This window comes from Suncus etruscus, chromosome 3 (assembly GCF_024139225.1).
Source record: "Suncus etruscus isolate mSunEtr1 chromosome 3, mSunEtr1.pri.cur, whole genome shotgun sequence".
Lineage (NCBI taxonomy): Eukaryota > Metazoa > Chordata > Mammalia > Eulipotyphla > Soricidae > Suncus > Suncus etruscus.
In genome coordinates this window covers 76,676,540-76,703,296 of record NC_064850.1, presented here as the reverse complement: position 1 = coordinate 76,703,296, position 26,757 = coordinate 76,676,540, and the positions used below count along the sequence as shown (strand labels likewise).

At 40.7% G+C, this 26,757-nt stretch overlaps 1 protein-coding gene and 1 pseudogene across 1 annotated transcript in view; one reads left to right on the top strand and one right to left on the bottom strand.

Annotated features, from left to right (window-relative positions):
• LOC126003511 (guanine nucleotide-binding protein G(q) subunit alpha) overlaps positions 1 to 26,757 on the bottom strand; it is a 304,342-nt gene that overhangs the window by 7,790 nt on the left and 269,795 nt on the right. The window lies entirely within an intron of this gene.
• On the top strand, positions 1,376 to 22,395 carry LOC126003899 (CDGSH iron-sulfur domain-containing protein 1-like; annotated as a pseudogene).

The following is a 26,757-nucleotide window of genomic DNA, read 5'->3' as shown; positions in this document are numbered from 1 at the left end:
TCTTTTATGCAATTTTGAAAAATAGCTTTGCTATTTTTAATGCCCCTCACTGGTTATCATTGCCAGTGGTAAAATGTGAAGGCTGATAGGAGTCACTGAGGAATGGTGCTGGACAGTCTAGGACCACGATGGCAAACCTATGGCATGTGTGCCAGCAGTGGCACGCAAATGCCTTGCAGCTGGCATGCGGGAAGGTCTGCAATTAATAAATTTATAAAATTTATAAAGAGTTTTTAGATACTAAAATCTTGTTATTAAGGTTTAATTGACGTGTTGGCACTATGAGGAAATTCTTTGGTTTTGTGCGGCAGTTTGGGCACTCGGGCTCAAAAAGATTAGCCATCACTGGTCTAGGATTTTATAGATTGGAACTTAAGGACTGAAGAAAAGCAAAGACCCTAAGACTGAAAAGAGCTGGAAAAGAATCTCAAGGTTAGTAACTGACTACTGTATTTTCCAGCTTATAAGACGACTTTTGAAAGGAAAAAAAGTCAACCAAAAATCGGGGGTCGTCTTATATGATGAGTATATCCCAAAAAATGTTTCGATATGCCACTAAACAAAAATCATCTGGATATTGAAACAAATTTTCCAACTCGATCCTGCACCAATCCCTTGCAAGGCTGCTTAGACCGCCTCTCCAACTCAGCCAATCCAAGCAGGCTTTTTATGCATGCAAATTAGACAATGTTCTGGACCCGAATCTACACTTGTCAAAAGCTTGTCAGATTGGCCAGACTCAGAGAGGAAGTCTATTACAGTATAACCTTTGGACCTTTGCTTGTTGTGATTGGCTCACTGTGGTACATACAGTTGCAGCACAGGAACGTTCTGTATTATACAGTGAATATAGGCCTAAACCTATGTTTTAACTATAGAATTAGGAGGTGGTCTTATATGCTGGAACATACAGTAGTGAGGGGACAGGAGTCATTGTTTTACTCTTAGGGAGCTATTTTATTCTGATCTTCAGAGGAGCGTCCCAACCCTTTCCTCTGCACCCCAGCTCTGTACCAAGAAGGCTGAACATTCTCTAACAGTATGAAGTACCTATCCAGGTCGAGGGACACCCCAATGCTTGGTGTTTCTTACTGAGAAGTCCCATAGAAAATGGCCCGGCCTTGATTAGAGATTGGGAAAGGGTCTCGCTTCACAGGAGGAGGTGCCTGAGATGGCTCAGAGATGTTTCCAGACTGGACTGGCATTTTTGAATATTAGATGGTATCTGTGAGCAGTCTGCAACAACTTGCAGGTCAGTGGTCAGGAGGGTTAGAGCCCTGCACTGCACTCCAGAGAGGATAGTGGAGCTGGCCAGCCCACAGGGCATGGTCATGGTGGCTTGGCACATGCCACCACCAGTGCCTTACTCTGGGGAATGCAAGAGAGCCAAAAGAGAAGCAGCAGTATTGCAGGGCTCAGACCTGGTCTACAGACAGCAACCCTAGAGCATGACCCTGGGCTCTCCACTCTAGCAAGCTATGGTGAGTTCAGGTGAGGGCCCTATGGAACTACTTCTCCACATGGTCACATGTATCTGAGTTTATAGGGAGTTCTCTCAGACACAAATTTGGGAAGCTGCAGGGGATTACAGTGATGAAAGTGCTGACTTTGCTCTGATCCCTGCCACCACATCCCTGCTCCCCAACATCACTGCAGTTGGCTCTGGCACTGAAACACCAGACTGACTGACCAAGTACTAGCCTGGCCTTCTGTGTACAGCCCCCCTCGCAACCCAGACATTAATCGAACAGGCATCCCACTGAATGTACATGACTGTGAGGTATGTCCTGGTCTCCCCCTGGGGGAGGCTGAGATGTAGCACAGAGCACACTATGTACTGAATGGTGCAGGGTACCTGCTGGGGAGAGCAAGGAACCACACTGACCTATGGTTGTGGTGGAAGGCTTGAAAATAAAGATGGTCTGAATTAGATTACTATAGAGACTATAGAAAGCAAAGGAGATGAAGTCATGAAATTTTCCTATACATGGATGTACACGGAATCTATTATGCTGAGTGAAATAAGTCAGAGAGAGAGAGAAAAACACAGAATGGTCTCACTCATCTATGGGTTTTAAGAAAAATGAAAGACATTCTTGCAATAATAATTTTCAGACACAAAAGAGAAAAGAGCTGGAAGTTCCAGCTCACCTCAGGAAGCTCACCACAAAGAGTGATGAGTTTAGTTAGAGAAATAACTACATTTTGAACTGTCCTAATAATGAGAATGTATAAGGGAAATGGAGAGCCTGTTTAGAGTACAGGCGGGGGTCGGGTGGGGAGGAGGGAGACTTGGGACATTGGTGATGGGAATGTTGCACTGGTGATGGGTGGTGTTCTTTACATGACTGAAACCCAAACACAATCATGTATGTAATCAAGGTGTTTAAATAAAAAAAAAAAAAAGAAAGAAAGCAAAGGAGAGAAAAAGTAAATCCACAAACCACTGAAGAAATCCATGGGAATCCTGTATATCACACACCATCACGGCCTCTGTGCAGGGGCATCAGTGAAGAAAGTCTCATGAAGAAACAGACAAAAGAATAGAGGACTAAAAAAAAAAAAAAAAAAAAAAAAAAAAAAAAAGAAAGAAAAAGAATAGAGGACAGCATGAGGACACTTTTGAGTTTCAGAGAAAAAAGTGAGAGGACCAGGTGGTGGTGGTAGGTAGTTGGTGGGCAAAGAAGGAGCAGACTGGAAGGGCAGAGAACGGAAGTGTTGGGAGTTAAGAGCACTTTGGGTGTGGTGGGGATACAGTAACTGTATATCAAGACCATGATCATCAATACAATTGCTACCATTTTATCTAAACTACACCAAAAAAATTCCATATGATCCAACAATTCTATTTCTTGGCATCTACCTTGAAGGCCCAAAACCTCTATTCAGAAAAGACACCTTGCACGCCTTGGGTTCATTAAATTGTGATTCACAAAAGTCTAAATATGGAGAGAACCCAATTGTCCAGGATCAGGTGACTGAATAATGGAACTATGGCACACATGGACAATGAGACTCTACTAAGGTTGTAAGAAAAGATGAAATCATGAAATCTCCTGCTATGTGAATGGAATGAAATAAAACAGAAGGGACATTATAGAATAATCTTTATCATATATGAGCTATATATATATACACAGTACGGGAATAACTGATGCCCCAAAGCAACAGAACATGAAAACTGGTCTACAGTAGGAAACTTGAGTGAAATAGAACAGGGGTGACATTGGAAAATGATGGAGGGTAGGGGATACTTTGGTGGACAGCATGATGCAAGAATGATTTATGCAGGAAACCCTATCAATAATAATACTGTGAACTGCACTACCTAAAATTTTAAAAGAAAATATTCAGAAATACAAAGTACTTCTTCCCTATTTGCATCTTCTGGGCTGGGAAGGCACAAACCTGTGATAAGCCCCATGAAGAGCCAATATCCTCTATCACTCCCAGAGAGCCTACCAAGCTCAGAGGTCAGTCACAGTGCTGCCAGTCTCCAGTCCCTGATGGGTGAGTCAAAATGCCAATTTAGGGCACTTCGAGAAGCTGATATGTGCCAGACAATTGGCCACAGCCTCTTTTCTGGCTCATGTGCAAATCTCTGTCTCACTGAGAAAAGGTGAGATCCAGGGACCATGGTTCCAGACTCCAGCTGAAGGTCATATTCGCTGGGCTCTAAATTGGTCAATCTCTGTGTAAGAAGCTGCCCACTGATCGCAGGGGACACACACTTTGCTGATGTTGTCACAGAGAGTTCAGGTTTCCTACAGTCTGGTACCTCCCTGGGCAAAAGCCAAGCCTAAATCAGAGACTGAACCTTCACTTCAGTGTCACCCATCACAGCCATGATGAAATAAATGCTCCACAAAATTCACTTACTATTTCAGCAAAGAATCTAATTTAGACCCTTAAATCTTTTTCCTGATAAAAGTCATGTACCTGCTGGCCTCTGCCTGTTGATATTTTCTCTTTCTCTCTCTTTGTTTTGGGGCTGTGCTCAGGGATTACTCCTGATGGAGATTGGGGGTCACTTTTATGTGGTGCTAGTAATTGAACCAGGGTCACTCAAGTTAAGTCCTTACCCTTGTAATATATCTCCAGCCTGATATTTCCTTTTATTAATATTTGGACAAACCAGGTCGACTGATATTTCCCATACCCCCACAGATCTAAACACAGCCCTTAAGAGAAAGCTAGATTCTTGAAGCTATCAGCTCACCAGTGAGGGCTGCCAGCCATCTTCAGTCCTGTGTGTCTTACTGACATTTCTTTCACTGATGGAACATGAAAAGGATGGCAGACCCCCAAGCATTTCCACAGATTCTAGGTGGTACGAGACTGCCGCTTGGCCTTATAAGTATACCTTAACATTCAAAAATGGCCAGGTAACACAGTATGGTTGTTTGCAGCTATCATGTGAGGCAGGTGAATCCACAGAGCCAGAGAAAATGGCACAAAGACTTTCAAGGCTCAGAGTTGATTTTAATAGAAGAACTCTCAAAGGTCTGAGCAAACATCATGAGCTGGCCAAGGATTCATGGCTGTGCTTCCAGAGCTTTCTGTTAAACAAGTAAGCCAGGTCCATATGCTTTCTCAACTAAAATATGAGGTGCAGGTTCATGGACAGAGTGAACACAGGAGAATTTCTGCATAGTAAGGCTACTCAAAAGGAAGGGCGCATTTTACACTGTCTGACAGTATTAAAACCCTGATCCTGATGCTAAGGTTGCTGAAATTCTGTGGGCTACACACTCAAGCTGGTTCTAATGTGCAGAAAAGTCACGAGAATCCTTTCTACACATCTACCATGATGGGAAATGTGCAGCCAAGATGCCTGAAATGCTTCTTTTCTAGGTACCATTTCTGCTTCTAGGACTTACCAAGAAAGGGGAGTGGCAGAACACAGATTTGGTGCTTTAGGTATTCATGTAGTACTATACTTTAAACACACTCTTCATTTTTCAAAAGTAATGACACATTCCTATATGTATTTTAAGACACAGCTCACAATGAATATCTTTTTTTTTTTTTTTTTTTTTGGTTTTTGGGCCACACCCGGTAACGCTCAGGGGTTACTCCTGGCTATGCGCTCAGAAGTTGCTCCTGGCTTGGGGGACCATATGGGACACCGGGGGATCGAACCGCGGTCCGTCCAAGTCTAGTGCAGGCAAGGCAGGCACCTTACCTTTAGCGCCACCGCCTGGCCCCCACAATGAATATCTTATTGATCACTTTATTAAAGATAATTATTTCAAACTGTTGCAGGTGTTTATTCCATTTACATATGCCAACGTGATAAACACAACCATTCAAAAATGACACCTTATTAAAAACAATGCAAGCTCTGACTTGTGCTCATTTCTTTCCTCAACTGTTTTTAAAAAAATGCTTGATGTATTTACGTGTGTGTGTGTGTGTGTGTGTGTGTGTGTGTGTGTGTGTGTGTGTCTGTCCAGCAGGTCATATTTCCTATGCCTGTCCGAAGGGATGGAGACAATCGGAGAATTCTGAACATAATGGTGCCAAGTTCCTACTTAGGGGAGCAGGGAAGTTTGAACTGGGTCACAAGACATAGTTCTCTCCCACGGTGCAAGTCTGAGCAAGTGATTGAATCTACTTTACTCATTTTTTCCACCAGGTTCTACATGTATGAGATAATTGACACAGGAAGCTCTATCACCTCACTGTCCAACAGTTTTCATGGTGGTGAGTGTTTAATGAAGGAAAATCACAGGGCCAGAGAGATAGTCTAACAGGTAAGGCACTTGCCTTGTATACAATTAACCTGTGCCCCATTAGGAGTGATTTCTGAGTGCAGAGCCAAGAGGAACCCCTGAGCACCACCAGATGTGGTCCCCAAAACCAATAAACAAAGAAATAAAAGGCCAAATCATCACGTTTGAACCATTTGATAAGGCACCTACTTGCCCCTGCCTCTCACCAAGGCATCCAGCTAGTGAAGACTCCTGAACCACAACAAAATGATTCCCTCTGTCTATCCATCCATCTTTCCTTCCCTCTTTTCTCTTTCTACTTTTGTTTGTTTTTTATAATTTTTATTGAGACTAATGTGGATTACAAGTCTTTCTCAGTTATATTTAAGGCACATAGTGAAAATGAATTAGAGCAATTCCCACCACCAGTGTTGACCTCCCTTGACCATTGTTCCCAGCATGCATCCCATAACTCCACCCTTAACCCTCTGGGACTGCTAGTGCAAAAGGTCCCTTTTGTATATAGCTGGTTGTAGTTTGGGTCGGGTATTTAGGTCTGATCATTTTTTATTTCCACTCATGAGACTGCTTTCATATTTGTTTTTGAGCCACACCCAAGTGATGCTTGGGGGTTACTCCTGGTTCTATACTCAGAATTCACTTCTGACAGTGCTCAGGGTCCATATAGGATGGAGCAGTAGTTCTCAAATAGTAGGGGTGCGCCCCCTGGGGGGGGGCCACGAGGCTCCGTAAAGGGGGGTGCGTTTGACCTCAGCAAACAGTCATAACTAGCTAAGCCCTGTGTTTATGTCTCTGGAACTGAGAGTTGCTATGTCCTGCTTCAAACCCGCTTTGAAAAGCTATGCATTGCAAAACGTGTTCACTGTAGCCATTAATCCAGACATCACCTCTGATTAAAAAGTCAGCTCAAATTTTTTTTATATATTTTTGTTTTGAAGGTTAAAAAATTTTTTTTAATAAAGATACTATTTACAGTCGCGTGGGGGGCGCAAAAAATGTTTTCTTCTTCCTAGGGGGACATGACAGAAAATAACTGAGAAGCACTGGAATGGAGGAATTGACCCTGTGCAAGGCAAGCACCCTACCTGTTATACTAACATTCCAGTCCTACAACAATTCTATTCATGATTTCCCATCTAAGCACCTAGATTTTTCTGTCACAATTTCAAGTTACATTGAAGTTTGAGATCTCACATCTCTTTTCTGACATGACGTCTTATGACCAAAGGTAATTAACTGCTCTTATCAGCCCTTCCTTTCAAGATTTGCTCAATCACACCACACATTAAATACAAACTGCAGTCTTTTATTTGAACCACTCTCTCTCCAGTATAAGAAAGTGAAAAAACCAAATTCAAGATTTTCCCCAGACTTGCCAATTTTTCTCATGTTGGTTTCTTTCTAAAGATTCTCCATATGCTAACAGGGAATAGCTCCCGAAAATTCTCAACAGTTATTCAAAATACTATCCATGTTATAAAGGGACTGGGTACAAAGTGAAATAAACACAGTCCCCTAGCCTCCTCCCTCTGCTATCCAAATCAGACAACAGAAAGAGAATTGATAAGGTTGTTATTCCTAAACTTGGCTGGACAGATATTACTTCCTCCATAATTTCCTTAGTCTTTGCAAACCTTTGCAAGTAGTTATTTGAAATCAAATTTGGTATATTCTCTAGGCTTGAGGATAGTTCCTGAGGATTTTAATATTGTAATTTCTGCCTCTATGTCAATGTATTCTACCTGCACAGGATGTTTAGAAAGCCATGAACGTATTTGAACATATTTGCCTGTTATGACCAAGTCTAAGGTAACAACAAGTAGGGTCCTGGAAAGCAAATGGTACAGATACTAGATAAGACTGGATGAAAGATGGGGGAGCAAAAAGGGGTGATGGAGAGGCAGCATACCCCAGAAGATTTTTTTTTTGTGGTTTTTGGGTCACACCCGGCAGTGCTCAGGGGTTGCTCCTGGCTTCATGCTCAGAAATTGCTCCTGGCAGGCACAGGGGACCATATGGGACGCCGGGATTTGAACCGATGACCTTCTGCATGAAAGGCAAACGCCTTACCTCCATGCTATCTCTCCGGGGTATTTTAAAATTAATCTTAATTTTTAAGTAATAATCACTTTATTTAAATACTGTGGTTACACAATTGTTCATTTTAGTCATAGAATGTATATCACCTGTTGCCAGTGTACTTTCCCTGCCACCAATGTCTCTGGTTTCCCTCCTCCCCTCTCCACCTGTCTCTGGGGTAGGCATTTTCTCTCTCTGTTTCTGTGTCTTTCTCTTTTTCCTTTATGACAGTGTGGTTTATACTACTGTTAAGGAAGGGGTATCATGCAAATCATTTTATCCCCTTTCAGCACTGAGTTATTGCCCAGAGTGATCAGTTACAACTATAAGTGGACACTTCTCTATTCTAACTGTACTCACCACTCTCTCCACAGTCTTTTTAAACATTAAAAAGACGTTTAATTAAAGAACCATGATTTACAAACTTATTGGTAGAGAGCTTCAGGCATATATTTCAATATATCAGTCTCAACTCCCTCCATCAATACTCTCATACTTCATATCCCTGCCTTCCCCTTCCACATGCCATCTTGACAGGCACATTACAGAGTTCAGTAGTTGCAGCTTAGATCTTGTGTTTTCAGTGTGTTGTGTCTATAATCTGGATATATATCCCTTATACTCTCCCACATCATCAATATAACCAAGCTCTGACTGCTGCTCCCCCATTACTTCCCTTTCTCATTTTCCTTCCTGCCTTGATTTCTTTTCTTCTAGTCTTCCTCCTCCCTAAGATCTAGAGTCAAAGGTCATCTAGATGTGCCACCTATCTACATTACAGTTCCTCATGCAGTTATTCTGTTTATCATAGATATATGAGATCATCCTGCATCCTGCCTAACAATCTGTCTTGACAGGTCAGTTCATGAGGGAGGGAAGCTGACACTGGTGGTGGGATTGATTTTGGGACATTCTGTATCTAAAACCTAACTATGGGCCTGTTGCCTCCATCCCCCAGAATCACTGTTTTTCCTATTGCCCTATCTCATTATCCTTCTCCAATTCCCTCAGGGACACCAATCTGACAAAATTCAGGTATGCTGGTTTGGGGGCTCATTCCACCAAAAGCTTTTTGGGGTGAGTGTGGGGACCCTCTCCCCTTATCTTCCTTCTTTCAGGAGGCTTGGTAGCTGTAGTATCAGTAATTGTGCTGTGAGTCTCTGGACCAGATGTCCTCAAACTATGGCCCGCGGGCCACATATTGTATTTGTATCTGTTTTGTTTCTTCATTGCAAAATAAGATATATGCAGTATGCGTAAGAATTTGTTCATAAGTTTTGTTTTTACTATAGTCAGACCCTCCAATGGTCTGAGGGACAGTGAACTGGCCCCCTGTTTAAAAAGTTTGAGGACCCCGACAACTTCATTTGTTTGATGCTGTCATCCCTACAGGAACACACCAACTTAACAGAATGAACAGGCAACAAGAGCTTATTAAACCTTCTTCTACTGTATTAACTTCATTGGAGATAAAAAAAATTTCACAAATGTGCTTGTTATACTCTCTCTCTCACTTATGCAGAAATCGCTCCTGGCAGGAACGGGGGAACAAATGGGATGCTGGGATTTGAATCACCACCCATCCTCGACTGGCTGCTTGTGAGGCAAATGCCTTATCGTTGTGCTATCTCTCTGGTCCGCTCTTTCTTTAAACAAACAAACAAACAAACAAACAAACAAACTTCACTTTTTCTTCCACTTTCACTTCACTCTCATTCTGCTTGTAAAATCTGGAAACAAATGCATTATGGTGAATTATGTGATACATTTCCTTTAAATAAAGTAAAAAAAAAAGTTAAAAAAACTAACAGTGAATAATATTATAAACCATGGTGCTTTAGTAAAAAAATTAAAAAAAAAAAAAAAAGAAAACATCAGTAGTGAAGAGCTTCCCCTACCCTGTAATGACAAAAAAGCCCACAGAGCATGAGCTATGAGAATCAGAAGCTAGAAAACAGAACTACATCCTTCAAGCTTTAGTTCTTAAGTAGTAGTTTCTTTCCAAAGAGTATTTTAACAGCATACTGATCTTTCAAATTACAACTACCTTATGTTTGCTATTGTTCTAATGAAGCAGTCAATCCTTACTAAGAACCTGAATATTTAATTTACAGATGTCCACAAATATGAATATATAGAAATCTTCCCTCTTTTCTTGCAACACTCCTCACTTCCCAATTTAGGATTCAGTATTCTGAATGACAATCTTGCCATTGACTTTGAAATTCCTTGATCTTCCCCCATCTTTGCTTCACTCAGCCCCACCATTCAATCCTAATGTTAACATCTCAGGGTGGTTTTACTCATCTCACAGGAGATCACCACCTCCTTGATCCCTAATATGCTGTTTCTTGATTAAAAGCAATTTATTCCCTTATCTTGCTCCTCCCTAAAATACTTGCTTTATCACACTTGCTCTTAGTTCCTACACTACCACTTTCATTGAAGCCTTTCGCTCTACTAAAAATCTATCTACATAACAGGTACATTCTCTGAGATGGTACAAGAACACTTCTTCTCTCTTTTATCTATAAGGACCATTCCTTTCTTGACTAATACTTTTGTTTCTCCTGGAAAAATTAGAACCCCCCCCAATTTTTTTTGGTCACACCCGGCAGTGCTCAGGGGTTACTCCTGGCTCTACACTCAGAAATTGCTCCTGGCAGGCTCGGGGGACCATATTGGATGCCGGGATTAGAACCACCGTCCTTCTGCATGCCAGGCAAACACATTACCTCCATGCTATCTCTCTGGCCCCACCCCCCAATTTTAATAGAATTTCTATACAGATTTTCTTGTAAATCTATAAAAAGAATGTATCTAGTATTGTCTTCTTCCTTCCTCCTTCCCTTCTCCCCTCATTACCTTCCTTTCTTTTCTTGTAAATCTATAAAAAGAATGTATCTAGTATTGTCTTCTTCCTTCCTCCTTCCCTTCTCCCCTCATTCCCTTCCTTTCTTTGATCACATCTGGTGGTACTTACGGAACCATGTCAGATGCCAGGTTGGCTGGGTACAAATAACCCACCTGTTGTAGTATCATTCTGATTCCTTATCTAGCATTCTAACCTATTGCTAACTCCCGGGCTCTGTCCCCATTCACACAAAATAGCATTTTTGCTGTCAATTGATAGTAAGCCAGGCATCAAGAAATATAAAGCTGCAGAATATGGTTGAGACCTGGTGGCTGGCCCCAGGGAACCACCAGCATCTCAGTATAATGTGAATAAACACTGACTTCCAATGATTTCATTTGCAACTCCCTTAAGGCATGCTCAACACTTCTGGTATTGAGGAAGAAAAAAAATCTAATCCTTTTCTGATCATTTAATTTTTCTTCCAATGTTTGAACTAGGTAATTTTAGCACTTTTTAAAACATGAGTGCCATGAAAAAAACCTCTTTAAATTCATGAAAATAATTTTCTTTGCTGTCCAAGTTAGAAGTCATATACTGGCTACTGAGTATACTTGGATGGCAGTTAATTCAGGTGAGGGGATTTTTTTGAATCTCATTTATCCATGATGTAGTTATTCAGGCCCATGATTACTTTACATATAACAAAGTTTTAAAAGACTATGATTATCTTGTACATTATATACAGATCCTATTTTTTGGGGGAGAGAAATCCCATTTTTGGCATACTGAGGATTTCCTCCTCCTAGCTTTGTGCTCTTACATGGGCTGGGGGACCATATGGGTGCCGGAGACCAAACCCAGTTTGGCCATACCCTACTTACTGGACTATCTAGCCCCAAGATCCTATCTTTTACTTAAATTTATTTATTTATTTATTTTGTTTTTGTATCATACTGAGTGATGCTCAGGGGTTCCTTGCTATGATATAGGAATTACTCTCGGAGATACTCAGGGGAACATATATGATGTGGGGATTGAACTCAAGACTGGCTGCATACAGGGCAAACACCCTACTTCTTGCTGGACTGCCACTCTGGTATCACCTTTGCTCAACTTTATATTGTAAGATTGTTTTAAATTCTTATTAGAATTGCTTCAGAAAATTAAAAGAATTTAACTATATTCCTACTGTTTCTTTAAACCATTAAATTAGCACTAGACCACAACTCTAGGTGTAATGATTTTCACAGAGAATGTTTGTCAGAATATCAAAGCATACAATGAAAAGCAATGCTCTTAAAAGACTTTAGACTCATTTTACAGAAGGCCTGACCAAATAGCACATTGCAGGAATGAACATGAGACCTTGCTCATCTTATTGATGTCTCAAGGAATGTGATGGATCCTTTTTTCTCATCAAAGTAATAGCTAATGACATATATAATAGGACAACCCACTGCTCAGTTTGAATTTCACTGTCTTCTTAAAGATTTGGTAACTGGTAGGATAGCTTATTGGGGGACTGCTTGCTCATGTCTGCCAATATAAATTGTCTAAGTAGTCTGGTTATAAATTGATATAATTTACTTATAAACTGGCTATTGGCCATTATTTTACTATTCTTACTATTTTCTGGTCATTTGGCATTTTATGGGATATATATAAGAAAAATTAAACTAGATTCAACAGTTCTAATAGGACTGAAGCCACACTAATTTCTTGTACCATGCAGTATATAGTCAATGGAAACTAGAGACAGACCTGATGTAGTTAGTGCTCTGCAAATTTTGCCAAAGCTTTGAGCAAACAGAAGAATGTGTCTGGTTATCAGTGACAGCATGTCTGAGTATCACCAGAACAGAGTGTGTGAGTATCCATAGTGTCTGAAAATCAGTGAGAGTGTGTCTGAGTAACATGAACTGTATGTCTATTAGTGACAGCATATCTGAGTAGCTGCACTGTGTATTTAAGTATCTGCTTTCTGCTTCACTTGTCCATTTTCTGATTCTACAAGCTAAAGAACAGTGGCTTGGCTAAAATGCTGGGAGACCTTGGATAAAGAGACTGGGGAGCAGAAGTGACATTAAAAAGAAATGAACTGGGGTATACAAGTGAGCTGAGAAACGACACAGCCTAAAAGAGTTCGAGGAAGTGTTGATGCATCTATATAACCCAAGATGAGCAAATTCTTAGTGTGTTTTTATTGCCAGGATACAACCACACCCTAGTACTGAGGAGGGACCTAGTGGTCCCTGATACCATAAACTTATGGGGACATAACTGAGGCCAAAGCATTGAACAGTCCTGGCCCAGCTGTGGTCACCATCACTAAGAGTGACAGTGGGTCTCCCGAGCACATCTAAAATTTTCCAAATAAAGACACCATGTAAAATAAATTTAGTGAGTTCTACTCCTAATGCTCTTTCTGCAGGATAGTTTTCCTCTCCAATTTTCTCCTGTTTTTGCTATGGAAATATTATTAATGATTTCATGTAAAGTTTAATGCTATTATTTATAAGAGATAACACACTTGTTTGGCATATATATATATGTAATACAAAGATATAAAATATAAAGAAGGATTTTCTTTGTAAGAGGAATTGGCAGATTCTAGTAAAGGGAGATAAATAATATATCTTTGTTCTTATAGGTCACATTGTCTCTTTGTTAACTCTTCAGCTCTGCTGCTAGAACAGGAAAACATTGAAAGAAAATGATAAGGTGGTTGGGTACCACATGCTATAGTATGCTAGAACTACTTAAAAATGTAAACAAGTGCAACATCTTAGCTGCACAGTTATAAGAAAACAGAGACTCTCATGGTGCCTGGTCAGCCAGAAGTGGGCTACTGTCCCTTTATGGGTAAAGGTGTCAGTTATCAGACAACTATCTCTTATAACTACTGCTTGAGGACAGTTGGCCTGGGGATAAATAAAGTTGGGCAACAGCCCTCTGTGGGATTGCTCCTGCTGGGTGGTCACTGCCTCACTGCTGAATTGCCGGAGAAACTGTTTGTCAGACTCCCTGTTCCTGTTGCATTTTACTTTCTCTCCTACTGATTTCTTGTCTGGTCCTCTCCTTGGTCCTCTCTTCCTTTCTCAGACTAGGGGACTGGCTATAAGGCCCCTGGCCTCCCTGCTTTGCCTCTCCCTCATTTAAATCCTGTTCTTAACCATCTCATGTTGGGGTTTGGCCCTGACACACAGTAACAGGTGGCGAGAGTACCTGGCCTTTGGGCATGGTCTGATGATCTAGGTGTGGTAAAGTTTCTAGTTCTGACACCAGATCTAAGTGGTGAGTATTGCAGAGTTTTCTAATTCCTAGGATAGGATGTGGAATAAAAAATAAGTAACACCCCAGTGTGTAATTAACCACTATAACACATATTAGTAGCACTGCAAACTTGACTCCAAATAAAGATCTATACATACATACTGAGGTAAGAGTTTGAGTATTTTATTCACAACTTTGAGTCTTTATAGTGTTATGTAAAATGAAAGAGCAGTAGGCTCCTGCCTGTTTGTCCTATCTTTACCCTTAATTTTTACCATGATCACTCCCCCACACTGTTCTAAGGTACTGAGTTTCTAAATATATATTTCTATTTCCAAGGCAAAAGCACCCAATTTATTTCCTAAGTACAGAGGCCGAAACCTAAGAAAAGGGAATCAATACTTCAATTTGTTTGCTCAATTAAAGGTTGGGGCAATAGGCAGATTCACCCAGATGGTGCACACAGGTTTTCATATGTACATATGACATATTTAGCCAATAAATTTACTATGAAATGGTCCTAATTTGAAAGATATATTTTACTCATTACTTTAAGAACCCTCTATGGGTTCTTAGCTATGGAAGTCTAGTGATTCCCTCAAGTCTCTGTGGCTTCCTTGCCAAATGACTGACACAATATAAAGGTAGGGCAGGAAAAATAAATGCGAAAAGCTTCTTTCCTCAGTTTTGGTGGATGTGCCCACTTGAAGGTCTGCCTATGAGATCTTCTGGGTGAATTTTTGGCTAAAATTCTGCTGGATACATTATCTGTACTTTTCAATTATTTATTTTTATACTTGATCAATTACCAATGATTTTCTGCACTAGTACAGGGTCCTAGCACCTTATTCTGGGGGAGGGGCACACCCAGTGATGCTCAGTGGTTACTCTTGGCTCTGCACTCAGGAACTACTTCTGGTGGGCTTGGGGTATCATATGTGATGCTGGGGACTGAATCCAGGCCAGCCCTGTGCAAAGAAAACACCCTCTCCAATGTGCCATTGCTCTGGCTAGCATTTAAAAGCACTGTTCTGTTCTATTGTTCTTACTTTAAATATCAACAGCATCATCATGAAAGACTTATTGGTAGGTACAAGGTATATTCAAAAAATTAATACTGAAAAGTCTCAATTACTCAAGAGCTGTGTACAAGGTTAGGGTTATCCATTGTACTATCTCTCCAATTCCCTCACTATTTTAAAATCTATTTTTCTGCACAATGTGTACATGTAGTAAAGAAAACTGAATTACAATGGCTATTATAAAATTTATGGAGCTTTCTTTCCTCAATAATCCCCCCCCCCAAAAAAAAAGTAGAGCACAGGCCTAGCATGTGTCTAACCTGGAATTGATTCTGGAACTATAGGCCTGAGCAGCACAGCACTCTCAGGTTCCTGTAATGACCTAATGGCTAACTGACAACCACCAGCCTCCCACTCCCCAAGGGTCTCGTAAATGCCATTTGGGCAGATATCTTACACTCTCCCACCAAAAAAAGAATGCATTAACTATATAACATACATAACATCTAACATGATAAAATAGAAACTGTCAACATTTTACAATTGAGAAGTGTTTTCTTCTCCTTATTTTTGATAAAAATGTGCTAAATGTTAAGAACGCTTTTTAAACAAAGAGTTTACACAGAACATTCAGTTTTGGGGTCACACTGGCAACATTCAGGGCTTACTCCTGATTCTGCACTCAGGAATTACTCCTACTGATGCTCAGGGAATCTACTGGGATGTTGGGCATCAAACCCAGATTGGTTGCGTGCAAGGCATTGTGCTATCATTCCAGTCCAGAACATTTGTAATATGACCTAACTATGAAACTGGATAGACAAAAACAAATAGAAAATATTAATATTTCCCTAGGTACAAAAATTTGTACTCTAAATATTAGCAAATAAAAGACCTCTCCTAGAACCAAGTAAGACCAGAGTAGGACCATCATAAACCCATTTAATACAACTAACAAGATATTTTAAAGCATATAGAATCAGAAGCATATAAAATCAGAGAAATTTCGGCTGCATGGAGAAAACAGACAATTGCACTGTCCAAGGGAAGAAGTGGTGAAGTTTAGCACATGAGCAAACAATCACTGCTCACATGGAAAATTCTGTGCCTGTGGTCAGACATAATCTTTAGACTCTATCGCCATGTTACTATGGAGACCGGGCAGGAGAGGGGTTAGGTTTGACAAAAAATCTTGGAAAAAAAAAAGCTCATATGATTTAAAACCTTTTAGGGGAAATGACTTGCCAGCTCTCAGGACAATAACAATAAATATTAAGTGCAGTGGAAAATTTATGAACTCACAAATACAAATGCTCTGGAGATGAAAGTATTTGAATTGAGACAAAAGAAAGGATCAGGCTTATTCTGTGGTTGGAATAGAGCAGCAGAGAAAAAAGGTAACTACAAACCTCAAAAATCCCAAAAGCATAGTGGGGCAGGGACAACTGAACTGCTTGTTTAGATACTGTATTTCATGTCTGTTTTTTTTGTTTTTGTTTTTGTTTTTTGGGCCACACCCGGCATTGCTCAGGGATTTACTCCTGGCTGTCTGCTCCTGGCTGTCTGCTCCTGGCAGGCACGGGGTGCTTGCAAGGCAAATGCAGCTGTGCTATCTCTCCGGGCCCGTCTTTTTTTTTTTTTTTTCAATAGTTGTTGGTGTATAACCTTGATTCTCAGCATCTTCACTTGGTATGAGTCTGGAAGTCATGAATGACACTTAAGGAAAATGGGGCCACAGTAAATTCAGTGGGGGCTTACAAAGCACATTTTCTTATTGCACACTATAAACTGAAGCTGAGTCTGGAGATCTCAGATCTGCACTCTCTTTATCTGAGAGCTGACCTGGCTACCTGAGACCACTATAGTACTTATGACACTGTCCTCCAACCATTGAAGAGCTGGAGAAAACAGGGTTTCCGGCTGACAGGTGGAAAGGTGGAGCTGCCAGGAGTAATGGTCAAGTAAAAAATGTAAGACTCACATCTCCTGGGGATATCTGAACAGTGCAGTTTGTCAGTCAAACATAACTGTTCAAAGCACTTCTGATTATGGACTTCTACTTAAGACTATCCAAATGTAAGGTATTGTCACAAAGTATTCCAGGCATCCTAAATCTGGCACCAGATGGTTTAGTCATAAGTGACTGAAATACCAATACAACTGAAAAAAAAAAAAAAAAAGCTTTGCATAATAAAATTTCTTACTTTTTGCAAGAAATGTGCAATAGCCATGCAGTGAAATATGGTATGTACTGTGAATTGGCATTTCCATTTCCGGATGACACCCACTTTATGACATGTCTCTGATAGATAGGCAGTTCTGCACTTTCAGTCTTTCCTTGGCTGTCACTGTGATGAGGTGCTTATCTAACTTTGGCCTTGCCTCTTGCCATGGCTATTGTGCTGTATCTTTAGCTATAGTCTGCACACAGGCTTTCTTGGGCTTTCACTCTCAGCAGAGATACAAAAGTTTCCAGGTTGCATCCCTACTTGCCAGGTTCAGTGCAGGACTCATATGCATGCTCACCAACCAGGTCTAATACTTCTTTTTTTTTTTTGGGGGGGGGGATATTTGGGCCACACCCAGCAGCGCTCTAGCTCTCAGCTCAGAAATCACTCCTGGCAGGAATGGGGGAACATATGGGATGCTGGGATTTGAACCACTTGCAAGGCAAATGCCCTACTGCTGTGCTATCTCTCCGGCCCCTCCTTGGCTATTACATTTGTGGCTCTTGTTAGTTGCAGTGCTTGAAATGCACACACTGCTTTTTTAATTTTTGGTTTGTAACAAAAATTATGTAATCATGGCCTATTCTATTCTGTAGTCAATGATCAGTTCTGGTGGTACTTGGAGGATCACATGAGGTGCCGATGACAGAAATTTCCCTTCGTTTGGGGGACTCACTTTGCAATGTTCACGATCTACTCCCAGCTGTGTTGGGGGAGGGGTTATATGAGGTAAAGTGCCTGAAATTGAACATGAGTATCTTTCCTAGATGCAAAACCTATATTTCAGCTCACTGAGCTCTCTCTTCAGTACCTGTGACCCTGTCTGTGGTTCTTAGACAGTACTGTGCATATTGATACATCCAGGAATTTGTACTACAAGATATCAGAAATGCCAGGACACTGCTGAGCACATGTGGGGCATCAGGGATTTGAAGTCATGCAAGGCAGGTATTCTAATCCACTGAGGTATTCCTCTATGCTGGCCTATGTGTTTAAAAACAGAGGACATTTCTCACGTTTGGCAAATTTATTGGCAAACTAATGTTTTAAAGTTGATTAAATGAACAAGCAGCTACTGTTTCTGAGGCAATTCTGAACTAATGACTATTTAGAAGTTAAGAAACTAAAACTGGGGCCAGAGTGATAATAGCACAGAGGGTAGGGCATTTGCCTTGCACTCAGCTGACATGGGTTTGAATACCAGCATCCCATATGGTCCACCAAGCCTGTCAGGAGTAATTTCTGAATGAAGAGCCCTGAGAACTGCCAGGGTGTGGCCCAGAAAGAAACAGACAAAAAAGAAGAAACCAAAGTTTGAAAAAATTTTGGGATGAACAATGACCAAGTACTCTCAATGATCCTGATCAAAGAGGCACAGACATATTAGATATGTCTGTATTTCTGCAGACTTTAGAAATTAATGATTTAATAGGGATTAGGATCTGAGGCAAGGAAGAAGTTACAGATAGGTTCAATTATCATCAGAGAATCATTCTTAGATACCTGTGGGCCACAAGTACAGCTCACCTTCCATATACCTGAATGGGTTCCCTGAATGGGAAAGGTCATGGCTGTGTCAGTTAAAGTCAGATGAAATCTGGTATGTGTCTGCAGGTCTGAGAGGTTTGTGTGTCTGCAGATTTGTGTCTGTTGGACTGAGTTGCAGGCTTGTTGCTAACCCTGTGGACAGTTCACACTAAGTGAGGTGTGCAGGAAGAGAAGTCAACTCTGGGAACAACTGAGCCTGTTTTCTGTCTCATGATTTCACAGCATCTGTTAACTGTACGAGACAGCACAAAGCCTTCTTCATGAATTATGCTTTCTCTCGTTCACTCATCATACTTCTCCCCTTGTTCTGGTGGAGATTTGTAACTAACATGTTCATAAATCCACTTCTGATGGAACTGTACTTTGTGAATCCACGGCATCTCTCTCCAAAAGAGTGACATGGGTGTTGGAAGATTTACACAAATGCAAAACTAGAAGTTGGGTCACTATCCAATGCATCTGACAAGGGCAAAAAGAAACATAAAATCAGTGGCGCCAAATGTAATTTTCCCTTGGTCTAAACATTACAAAAGACGTGAGGGGCACTGGTTGTGGGAATGTTGCACTTGTGAAGGGGGTATCCTTTTATTAACTGAAACTCAACTACAAACATGTTTGTAATTATAGTGCTTAAATAAAAAAAAAGACAAAGTAGGTATAAACATGGAAGGGTGAGTGGGGGAAAAGACTGGAAAATAAAACCGAACATAACCACAATTTCATCCTTCATATAAGGATGAGATGTATTGACTTGTAAGGATTATCATCATATTTTTTGCTTAGTAGGTGCTCAAAAATTGCTACCCAAATGAAAGAAAAAAACAGGAAATGATTAGAAAGTTTAGAAATATGCTGAAAGCAACTGGAATTAGAAAGAAAATTCTAGCAAAATATGTTATTTACTTCATTGTTTCCTGAGGTCCTACAAAATAAAAGCAACAACAAAATCCAGTAAGAAACTGGGACACAATTACAATTACAGATGTGGATGAGTGTCTGCCAACTGCTAACATTGGTGCTGACTCAGTAGTAAAGCTTTTGGTAAAAACTAAAGCAGTTCAACACCTTTTTGAGGTTTGTGTGTTTAAATGTTGGATTTAGAGAAACTCAAGTGACAATTTGTTACTTGGAACACAGGACTGGAGATGTGAGCTGGCCTTGCAGAGGCAGAGAAGGGCTCAGGGACACTTGGTTCTATGATCATGCTACTCTCATGTTCCAAATCCAACTCTCACCAAGAGAGCTGCCTGCACAGTAAGCCAGAAGAAGAATGCTTGCTTTATCTTACTGCAAAATACCTAGATACACCAACATTTAAAGAAAATTTCCGGTGCAACATATGGACATCTAAAGCAAAATAAACGAGAAAATTAAGGCGGGGAGGGGAAAAAGGGGGAAAGCAATCATTGTAGAAAAATGAAAATATGGGGAAGGGAAAAGAAAAAAAAGAAAATATTTGACAAGGGGAAAAATCCTCCAAAAAGATATCCCTGAAATAAAAACAGGATACTGACCTTCAAAATGGGAACATTTAGAGAATAAAAGGAGCTCTTAGAGCTTCAAAAAGAAAAATTATGAATAAAAACAAACAAAAATATTAGTTGGGAGGAGAATTTAGGCAATCTGACAGGAAGTATAAAGAAATGGAAAATTGGATAGGGACGTTCAGGGGAAAAAGTTACAGTAGTTGTTCAAGTTGTTCACTCAGTTATAACAAGAGTAAGTGGTTAGGGGGTTTTCAAATAAATACTAGATTTTGTTTGTTTTTATTTTTGGGTCACACCCAGGGGTTACTCCTGGCTCTGTGCTCACTCTTGGCAGGCTTGGGGGACCACATGGGATGCTGGGATTCAAACTGGGGTCCGTCCTGTGTTGGCCTGTATGCAAGGCAAACGCCTTACCACTGTGCTAACACTCCAGCCCCTAAATACTAAATTTTATTAAAATTAAATCTTAAAATTATTTCTCCCCATCAAATCCAGAATAAATACAACAACAACAACAACAACAACAAAACCCCAAAGCAAACAAAAAACAATAATAGATTTAAAACTTTAGAGAACAAGTCACATGAAAAGAATAAACAAGCAGAAATACTGGTCACATGAAAAGAATAAACAAGAAGTCAAGGAATTTTGAAGGGTTGCAATGACATCCAATGAGTAAAGTTTTTGAAAGTTTCTATATGCAACTAAAATGGCAATCAAGATCAAGAGCATACTTTGAACATTTTAAGTGTAAGGAGTTTTAAAACTACCCCCTCACTAGAAACTAACTCTAAAAAATGCATTTTGTATCTGTAAATAGAACATGAGGGACACTCAGGAGAACAATGAAACCATCAGGATGGTATCTGTGAAAAGGACAGACAAGAGACCGGAAGGCCCAAGGGAACCAGAAGACAAGGGGCCATAGAAGGGAACATTCCAAATGTAATGGGGAAAAAAAAATGGATGCATTAGCCTGAGGATATCACAAACAATGATGATACAAGCCCTTTGCTAGCTATGGCTCAAAGAGACACATGTCAAATGACATGTGACATGCAAGTCATCCAGAAAACCTTGTAAACCTCATTTTGTTCCTTGATCCAATATTAAGGAGAAGATGCTGGATGTCAGAAAGGCAAAGAAAAAAACACTTATGAAAAGATGGGTAAGGAGATCATGAGAGGGCACCCAAGTGCTAGAATGAGATCAAGTGCTTTATGGTGAAGGTATGGCATTCTAAGGTGTCTATTCATCAATCTGATATTTTTGATCAAATATTTTTTGTTTGTGGGACATACCAAGCTATGCTCAAAACTTAATCTTGGTTCTATGTTCAGAGTTTGGTGGAGCTCAGGGTAACATATGAGATGCTAGGGATCGAACCCAGGTCAGCTGCATGCAAAGCAAGCACCCTACCCACTCTATCACTCCATCACAATCATTTCTTTTTTTCAGGGGGGAGCCACACTGGCAGTGTTCAAGGGCCCTATGGAATGCCAGAGATCCAACTTAGGTTTGCTACATGGAGCCAAATGCCCTACCCACTGTTCTACTTCTCCACCCCTGTAGGCCAATCATTTCTATAATCAGCAACACAAGCAGGTAGTAGAGCCACTAGATCTACTATTTTTTTTTTTAATTGAAAAATAAGAGACACTAAAGCCAGGTTGCTACACTGCTTAGAAACTCCCACTGATTTAAGACTTGCACAGTAGCAACCTGGAGTCAGTGCCTGTAGGATTCCTTTTGTACTTTGACTCTGGTAGTGTGCATGAGCTGGTTTGCACTTAGTGTCCTGTGTAAGATGCCTTGCCAGTGATGGCGCCATGAGTCTGAATTCCAGTGTACCAGTTGAATATAAGTTGAATATATTGCAGTCGTTACCTTTGCCACTGGGACAGCTGCACTTGGTTATCTAGTTTACAGAAAATTTTATAGCAAAGACATTCACAACAAGTCTATGGTCAACCTTCACATCCAGAATGATAACCCTAAGGTGGTACATGCTTTTGACATGGAGGATTTGGGAGACAAAGCTGTTTACTGCTGTTGTTGGTTGTTGGAGGTCCAAAAAGTTCCCATTCTGTGATGGAGCCCATATAAAACACAACAGAGACTGGAGACAATGTGGGACCTCTTATCACTAAGAAAAGAGAAACCTAAATGGACAGTTTGACGCTGTGAACCAACTCATCATGATATTCCATGATTGTTTAATTAGAAAATATTTTTTAAAAAAAGAAATGTCCACTGATTTAAGAGTAACAATAATTGCAGCTCCGCCTTCTCCCATGCAGAAATTATCCAAAACAAAAGCAGCTGAAGCAAAGGAACAGGACCCATCTCCTAACTCTCAGAGCTGGCCTAGTATTCAGAGACCCAGCAGATGAAAAATTATACATCTGCTCCAAGCACTTCACTCAGCTGTCATCTTCACTGATAAAGGCAACTCTGGAGATGAAGCCTTTCTTTCACCCACAGTGCACATGACACCTCAGGTTTGGTGTTTAATTCCCCTGCTTACAAAGTCCACACGTTCTCACTTGTCTTACTGCATTAGTTATTGCAAGAAAGTAGAAAAAATCTAATTCAGAAAAAGATGATGTCTGACATGCTGGTGACTCATCTCACTCCTCGAACTTGCAGGTCAGAGAGGCTGGAAGAATTTAGTTCCCCACTGGGTGCGCAAGGCTAGTTCCGGCAAAGACCTGTTCTCTCTCTCCAAGCCAGTTTCCTTACCCAGAGGCTAAAATAAGCCTGTGCAAGCCCTTTAAGATGAGATAAAATCCAGACCATAAATACTAAAGGGATTAATATTGTTAGTTTTTTTTTTTTTACCAGCTCCCCACCCACCTCCAAGCTGTCATTTCAAGGCACCAACAATCTGAATGTGAGGCCCTTGAGAAAAGGGAGACTAGGGGGCCTTGTTATCATCCTGGAAAGCTCAGAGTACTTTGTACAGTTCTTTAAGAGGCACTGGATGTGCTGAGCAGGAGTGCTCACATTGCTGAGCAGCATAAAGCTTTATCAGAACTTGTGTGTGCTAAGGACTACAAAAGTAAAGATAGGGCACAAATCACCTCTAATTAAGACTGTTCCTTAGGGCTGGAACGGTGGCACAAGTGATAGGGTGTTTGCCTTGCATGTGCTAAGACCGCAGTTTGATCCTCGAGCCAGGAGAGATTTCTGAGCGCATAAGTCAAGAGCAACCACTAAGCGTCACCAGGTGTGGCCCAAAAAGCAAAAACAAACAAACAAACAACAAAAAATAAACCCCTACAATGACTGTTCCAGAGGCTGATGCTTTGAAGATGTCAGGTTCGGACAACACTCTGGAGAGGAAAAATATGCAGCTCTGACTTGGGCTCAGCACAGGGCGGGAAGACATGCAATGGCACAGTCCCCATCATGGAATGGGCTTCTGCTGTTCACAAGTGCTGTGACTGTACCCAGGAATCCTGTGACCCACTCTGCAGCTGTACATGGGATTGGGGGAAAATGTTTCCTATATGTGGCCTGGAGGTCCTCACTCGGACAGCCTTGGCTGGTCAGAAATCCCTTTCTTCAAAGGTAAGCTGGATGTGACAACTGCAGACCCTAAGATTTTTTGAGTGTGACTGAAAAATAGTAGGGAAAAAAAAACCAACAGCTTTTAAAATCTAACCCTGTGTAAATAGCCTCTCCCCTCCAACAGCCTCAGCCAGTCACAAGCTCCTTTCCCTCTGCAAAGAAAGATAAGCTGGGCTCAATCTCCCATAAGCACTCATCACTCCAATTTTGCAGACCCCCTAAGTTTTTTGAGTGTGACTGAGAAAAAAAAGGGGAAAACATTTTTAAAAATCTAACCACGTGTAAATAACACCCCCTGCAACCCAGACAACTGATCAGGAGAGCTCAAAGGGATCTAAATATAAACTCTAGCAATAGTCCCACTGCCCCATAAACCTTGCTGACACTTCAGGTCGTACCAGACAGTCCTAGCCAGAGCAGGCCCCGCTTCTTTCTCCCTTAGAAAATATATAGTCCCAAAACAAACAGTAAAATCCAACAAACTGAACTGCAACATTCCTACAATACTTGTATAACTTGTGTACCTAGAATAAACACACCCTAAAACAGACCTACCTCCAACCACCCCCTACACAATCAAACAGACCACTTAAAAAAACAATACTCTGAAACCCCAAAACCCCCAAATACCCTATGCAAAGAAAAATGAGAAAACTAAGGAAGACTCCAGCAGTTGCAGATTTGGAGAGAAATCTCAGCAGATTCCCAAGTCCTCCAAAATGCACAAACTTCATAGATGAGGATCTAAAATCAGCATTTAATGTCTTAGCAATGGAATTCAAAGAATCACTAACCAAAGAAATTAAGAAATCTATAGACAAACCGTTCATCCGAATCAAAGAGGAACTCTATTAGAAGATGAGAGAATCTATACAAATGGAACTAAGGGAACTAAAAAATATGCTAGCAAGCCACAGTAGCAGAATCACACGCATAGAGAATCGCATAGATCAGGGGTCTCAAACTCAATTTACCTGGGGGCTGCAGGAGGCAAAGTCGGGGTGATCCTTGAGTGCAAAGTCAGTAGTAAGCTTTGAACATTGGGGGTGTGTGACCCAAACAACTAAAACAAAACAAAACAAAAAAAGATTCCTCTAGGGCAGGGCCACAAAATGTTGTACGGAGGGCCGCAAACGGCCCGCGGGCCCTGAGTTTGAGACCCCTGGCACAGATGAACTGGAAGACAAAATGCAAGCAGCAACAAAGGAAAATCAATAAAGAAATGAGAGACAAAACATTGGCAGAAAATGTAAGGTATTTAATGAACAAAGACAAAAGAATTAATCTATGATTTATAGGAATATCGAAAGGGGAGAGAAAAGGGAAAAGGGAAGAACAAATAGTGAAGAAAATAATAGAGAACTTTCCCACCCTCTGGAAAGAGGCACCTGTTCAAATCCAAGAGGTGAAAAGAGTTCTGAATAAAATAGACCCTAATAGATCAATACCAAATGGCAAAAAACAAAGATAGAGATGAATTCTTCAAAGCAGTATGGGAGGAAAACACCCTCAAGTACAAAGGAAAAAACTTAAGAATTAAACCAGATGTTCCATCTGAAAAAATTTAGGCAAGAAGACAGTGGAATGATGTATTTAAACTACTAAATGAAACGTCCAACCTAGAGTCCAATACCCAGCAAAACTCTCATTTACATGGGAGGGAGAACTAAAAACATTCTCAGACCAAAAAGAACTCACATTTGCGCTAACCAAACTGACTCTTAAGTGAACTACTTAGAGATGAATTACAGAATCCAAACACCCAATTGTAACAACAACAACCTTGCACAATATAAAAACACAACAACCCTCTTTGTCAATAATCTCCTTAAATGTCAAGGGACTAAACTCCCCCATTACAAGACACAGAGTAGAGGATTGATCAGAAAACAAAAACCAGATATCTGCTGTCTGCAAGAAACACAACTAAAAGAATAGGATAGACACAGGCTTAGAATAAAAGGATGGAAATCTAGCTGCTGCTTGGGCCCTGCCCTTCCAAAACCAGACAGGTGAATCCTGAGGCCTGGGCTTTGGGGAAAAAGACTCTATCCACCATTCACCAAGTTGTCACAAGGTGAGGGTTCTTGCTTCCACTGCCCAAACCCAGCAGCAGAACATTTTCAAGGGAAAACAAGCATGTCCAAGTGAAGCCAAACTCTGATTCCATTTCTCATTCTTCTGTTGAGATTCTTGGTTTTTGCTTTTTTCTCACTACACTCTGAAGTACTATCAGAGACCAGCTGGGTTTCGAGAGAAGTCTTTGACTCATTTGTTTTACTGTCTCCCAAGTGACTTTAAATGGAAAACAATTTCAAAATTAGATTTCTGAATGATGGAGAACTAGATGCGATGCTGACTGTGAAATTTTTTCTTTCATACATGGGTAGCAGGGAATTTTAATTCAGTCTTGTAGTCTCACTATTCATGCATACCTGAGACACAGTGCCTGAGCTGTGGGAGTGCTGTATACTCATTTATACATACTCACACTCATATCCACTCATACACATGACAATGACACATTCATATACTCACAAATAAACATATATTCATACATACATGCCACACTCACACACATATATGCACATACATGCATCCCTCACTCATTCACTCACACACACACACTCATACACATGTATATGAACACATACATATTTTAGATTGTTTCAGTTTAACCAATGAATAGTTGAATAAGAGATGTCTCCGTTCTCCTTCTCTCTTACTGGAGTCCTACATGTATTCTTGGCTTTGTACTGTTAAGTGTTTCTTTTGTCAGAGCAAAGGTCTCAAACTCACGGCCCACGGGCCATCTGCAGCCCTCTGTACAACATTTTGTGGCCTGCAGCCGGCCTTCAAATATCGCAGTATTTGCGATTATTCACTTACTGAATAATCGCAATAAAATTGCATTAGTAAGAAAAAATCGCATTAAACATTCGCATACCCCGGACA